The sequence below is a fragment of the Carcharodon carcharias genome, chromosome 15, assembly GCF_017639515.1.
Source record: "Carcharodon carcharias isolate sCarCar2 chromosome 15, sCarCar2.pri, whole genome shotgun sequence".
Classification (NCBI taxonomy): Eukaryota; Metazoa; Chordata; class Chondrichthyes; order Lamniformes; family Lamnidae; genus Carcharodon; species Carcharodon carcharias.
In genome coordinates, this window is record NC_054481.1 from 82,866,136 (window position 1) to 82,872,003 (window position 5,868).

Here is a 5,868-nt window from a genome sequence, read left to right on the forward strand (position 1 = left end):
GGTTCATGCGAGTAGGGTTTACGGGGGCAGCTGGATATTTAAATCAACAACTGCCTCCACTGAAGTAGGCCAGGAGTATAGAATCTGGAGTGTGCAAATTGGACCAGGTAGGAGCCAGTGTGAACTTTGTCGATTTGTTTGGATAGCCAGGGTACCCCCTTTGGAAAGTGTCCTGGGACACCGTTGGGAGAGGTTAGGCACCCTTGGAGATTGTTAAAAGTAAATATGGGCCTGAATTTCACACTCCCACACCAGTGGGTTTTTAGCCAGGGATGGGTTGGAGGGGCGGGGGTGGAGTTGATTGTGTTTGTGTGTGTTTGTGCATGAAACAGAAGGAATGGGCTTCCCGCTAGATTCCCGCCCATCCCGGCTTCTCAGCGATTTTACACTGGGGTGGGTAAGGCTTCGGACGAGTCGCTCGCCCTTGCCCCAGTTGAGGTCCTTAAGTGGCCAATTATTTACCACTTAAAGACTGTTTCCCACCCAGCCTCAATTTTTAGGTTGGTGGGAGGTTTTCCCAGGTGTGGGCAAAGCCTTGAAATGATTGGGTTTGAACCTCGGGTGGGGAGGGAATGGAGGGCACCTCCGAGAGAAACCCTCTTCAAACTTCGGGTGCCACCACCCACCCTAAAACCTCCTTATACCTGAGGCCATTGGACCTCCCTCCCCTCCCAGTCTCTCCCTCAACACCCCAATTACCTACCATCCACATCCTCAGACTTTCCCTACCTGCCCCCTGCCCTGAGACCCCAGAAACTTACCTTTCCAGCCAAATCCAGGGACTCCAATGTCTTCAGGAAGTTCCTCTTCTGTCCATTACAACTCCTGTCACTGCAGGGATTTGAGGCGACCAGCAGATGTCTAAGGCTGGACTTCCTCACAAGTGTGGCTCGAAAGTCCCGTCCGCAGCGAATTGACGCTCACTTGAGCATAAAGTATCTGCAGGGCAGGCAGAGTCAATGGAGATGCGTTCCCCACTGGCTCTTCTGATGGCGGGAAGGGAATCTCCACAATCTGAAATATCCTGGTCATTATTGTATGTAAAAACTGCATAAACTTATTGGAACTGTCAAAGAACTGTCAAGGGATGCTAGCTAAGTTGACATGGAGGTGCTAAAGGCAAAAGGTGTTCAGTGGGGTCATGCATTATCACTAAGTTGACATAGGACTATAAAGGATCATGGGGATGTGGGGGTGCATAGTGAGTATGAAGGGCCATGGGGGGTGGGTGGAGGGGGTAGGCCAGGGACATGAGGTAGCATAGGTTGGCATGGATGGGGCATGGGGAGTTTGTGTGTGGTTAGGGGTGAGGGGTGAGGGCTGTTTCTTGCTTCATTTTTTTAAAATTTAATTCAACTAAGTGCTGATGCACAGAAGCAGGCCTTCCGCCCAGGAGCCTCCGCACTAATCCCAGAGATGGCGGGTCAACTACTAATCCAGACCGCTCCCCCAGCAACGAAATTCAGATCTGCAGGTGGCAATTTTTAAAGGTTAGGTTCGCAAAGCCAGGATTTCTCCCATTTCTGCACACACGACCCGGGAGCGAAACTCTGGACCAAATTGGAAAGGCCAAATCACATGCAGAAACCACAGAACAAGCTAGTGAAAGGGGATTTATCCCATGTGAAAAATAAAACCTGCTTGCTTCTGCTTTAGTCTGGATGCATTTTCTACTTTTATCAGTATATTTTAATTAGCAAATGCTCAGGAGAGTCTGAAGTATGGAATCAGAGAATGTAGACTGTAGACAGTATGTTTAATTATACATGTTAATTAATGAGAAGGCAAACATCCCAGTGGAAACTCCATCTCAGCATTGGTGCCAATCCAGGTTACAAAAGTCAATCTTTTCTGAACGTAAATGGACCCAGGCAAATTGGTTGAACAATCCAACAGAAACTGAACGAGTGTGATGGTCTCCTGTGGATGTATTCAGCAGTACAATGAGATTGGTAATATCAGTACCGATATTAAACAATTAATGCTTATCATTTACTCTTACTTCCTGCTGCAATACCTTAAAAAGACAGTGAACCTTGAATTGACGCTGCCAGTTCAGTGACTGAGAACAGAAAGTTATTTGTTAGTATAACAAATAGTTATACTAGTATAAGTAATAATTTAACGTTGCACTGAAGAAATTCTACATTTTCAGAGGTGCTGACTTTTGGAAGGAATATTAAACTGAAGCCCAGTCTGCCCTCTCAGGTGGTGTAAAAGATCCTATATTCAATATTCAAAGAAGAACAATCTGGCCAAACGTTATCCCTCAACCAACATTACTACAGCCAGATTATCAAGATCAGCATCTTCTTGCTGCTTCCTGGATCTTGCTATGCGTGAACTGGCTGCTATGTTTGGTAACATTATGTTATGAAGATGTATTATATGGAATATTAATTTATACTTTTGCTAAGCAAAGGACACTGGCTTACGGCAGCTACTGTATTGCATTTGTGAAGTATACAAGCTGCTTTATGGAGACACAGAGTCTACAGAACTCTCAGAGACAGTGGCTAAAATAAGCCCAGATTGAAACCAGAGAGAGTCACATGACTTAGCTCTTGGGTGTAAAATATACAGCGTTTGAACTAATAGCATGAGATGGGCTGCACAGGGCTAGAAAGGGGCAACAGCCTTGCCTTTATGTCCTTCTCTGAAACCTCTCTCATCAAAGCTGAGCAGTTTGTGATTTGAAAACCCACCAGAAGACTTCATTGCTGCAAACCAAGAATTCTTAAAGAAGGATTCGAAATTAAGACCACCATCTCCAAGAGAAAAGAGATTCAACCAGCCACAACTGTTCCAGTGAGAAACCCAAGTAACAGCAGCTACTGTGGAAAATGCCCCTTCAGCTATTAGCAAGCTGAAGGGGAGACAGTTGAGTAGTGACAATGTCACTGGATTAGCAATCCAGAGGCCTTGGCCAAAGGTCTGGGGATATGCGATCAAAGCCCCATCACAGCAGCTGGTGGAATTTAAATTCAATTAATAAACCTGGAATTTTCAAGCTAGTCTCAGTAATGCTGACCATGAAATGGTCATCAATTGTTATTGTATAAACTGTATAAATTGTACAATTGTATAAATTGTACAAACCCATCTGCTTCACTAATACCCTTTAAAGAAGGAGCTCTGCCATCCTTACCTGGTCTGGCCTACATGTGACTCCAGACCCACAGTAATGTTGTTGACCCTTATAACCTGAAATTGCACAACAAGCCACTCAGTTCAAGGGCAATCAGGGATGGGCAATAACTGCTGGCAGTTCAGAGAAGGCTTACTAGACTAACACCAGGAAAGGGCAGGTTGCCTTATAAGGAAAGACTGGGCAGGTTAGGCTTCGATCCACTGGAATTTAGAATTGAAACTTTTATGATTCTGAGGGGTCTTGACAGGATGGATATGGAAAGGATGTGTCATCTTAGAGAATCTAGAACTAGGAGTCACTGTTTAAAAATAAGGGGTCTCTCATTTAAGACAGAGATGAAGAGAATTTTTTTTCTCTCAGGGGTTGTGAGGCTTTGGAACTCAAAAGGTGGTGGAAGCAGAATCCTTGAATATTTTAAAGCAGAGCTAGATAGATTTTTGATTAACAAAGGGGCGATAGGTTATCGGGGTTAGGCAGGAATGTGGGGTTGAGGCTACAATCATATCAGCCACGATCTTATTGAATGGTGGTGCAGGCTCGAGGGGCCGAGTTACCTACTCCTGTTCCTAGCTCGTATGGTTGTTTGTTTGCATTGTCAGCGAAGCCCACATCCTTGAAGGAATAAAAAAAAGCATCTGGGCAATCCATGATTTTTCTTTTTTGACTTTAATTTTTACTTGGATAACTTTTAATATCTGATACCACTTCAATGTTTTCTTTTTGTGCATGCTTGGGGGAGGGGGACAGCAGGGTGGGTGTTTTGTGTTTGTGTGTGTGTGCATGTGTGTGTGTGTGTGTGTGTGTGTGTGTGTGTATTGTTTTTGCGTTAGTGGGTAATTGGATAATTGGACATATTTGTACATTTTATACATTGTGTTAATAATTTCTGCATCTTTACCTGAGTGACTTTAAGCAATAAAATTAACTCTTTACACGTTAAGTTAAGGAACCTGACAGGCTTATTTGTTACATTAAGTTGCACACAGTTAAATATATTGTCCTGGAGAAAATACCTCGCTTTATTTTTTTGTATAAAAATGATATATATATATATATATACATCATCATGGCTAAGTTAAAAAATGATTTTTTTTATTAAACTTGAAGAAAGGCTGTAAAATGACTAAAGTCAAGACTGGTTATGACTCAAACAAAAGGAACTCCCTGGCATTCAGAACAGCAGCCACCCCGTTACCAAAAGAGGCGCTAATGCCCCCATGATAGGAGAGATCAAATCCCAAGGAATTGTACAAACACCATTTACATTTCTAAGGCCAGGTCTTGGCCAACAGAGATGATCAGTCTGTGAGGATAAAGGACTCCAAAACCTCCTTTTGAAATTATTAATGGTTGAATGATTAACTATCTCAAGATTCCAGACAAAGTAATGTACTTCCTTTGTCCAAATCAAAGTGGGGAGGTGGGAGTCATGTTGCATGAGCCTCCCCCACAGCCCCCAAGCTCATTGAAGTTGCAATATTGCCTTGTGGAGCTGCAAAACTCAGACTGCCATTTCACATCAACCAAACAGCAGTTCAGAACAAGGGCTCGGTCCATAGTGGGATTGCTGACTCACTGTTTACGCAAACCTCTTTGTGGTTAATCAGAGAACAGTACTGCCTGAAGCTAAAGGACAAGGGGGAAATGGGCTGGAAAAGGAGACTGTGCTTATCAGAACTTATATTCCATGAAACCAAGAAATAGAAAGAAAGCAAAAAGTTGGAACCCCAGTTGATGCTCAAAGAAAACGATTTGCAGATACTATTGATAGTCAAAGTACCATGCTAAATCTATAACCAAATTAAACAATTGGGAGAATCTGAAATTCAGCAGTTAAATGGAAGTTAAATGAATGTTCGTTTTGAATTTGGAGCTCTCATTCTGCTGAAACAATCCATAATGGTCTGGGTGCATGTTTCCATTCACTAAACGATGAGACTGACTGTCCAAAACTGTTCCACATCCCCACAGTTCACAACCTCATCAGATGTGTGAGGTCTGCTACTGGTGTCACTGTAGCCCAGTACCATCTGTTGCAATAGTCAAGTTGTCAGTGACTAAACTGACAGCACTGGAAGGCAATGATGAATCGCCACTGAAAATAGCCAAGAAAATGGCTTAGGGTGGCATCAGCACAAATAAACTCCAGCGGTCTAGACAAGGGCCCTTGTCAAAGGATAGGTGGGGTCGCACTTGGCAAGGAAGGGAGGCCTCCCCAGTCACCATCCAGCGAAATCCTTATATATACAAGCTTCATAACATCGAAAGAATGGGAACATGGAATGTACGAATAGTGAACAGGAAAGGAAAGCTAGGAAACTTAAGGCAAGAAATAGAAAAGGAGAAATTAAACATCCCGGGGTTTTGTAAGTACAATGGACAGGAGAAGGTGACTTTGTGAGTGATGAAGTGCGAATGATACACACATGAGGAGAAGAATAGGAACAGGATGTAGCAGCAATGCTGAACAAGGAAGCTGCTAAATGTGTGAGTGAAGTGAAATGCGAGTCAAATAGACTGATGCTAGTGAAAGTAAAGGGGCAATCAGTGGACATGCCCATCATTCAGGTATACATGTCCACAAGAGAACATCCAGCTGAGGAGGTTGATGAAATGTCGATAGAATTGAAAAGCTAACCAAACAGAAGAGTGGAAAGAGCTGTGTGATTGTTATGGGTGATAGTTGAAGGAAGAGATAAAAAAGGAGTAGGGACACT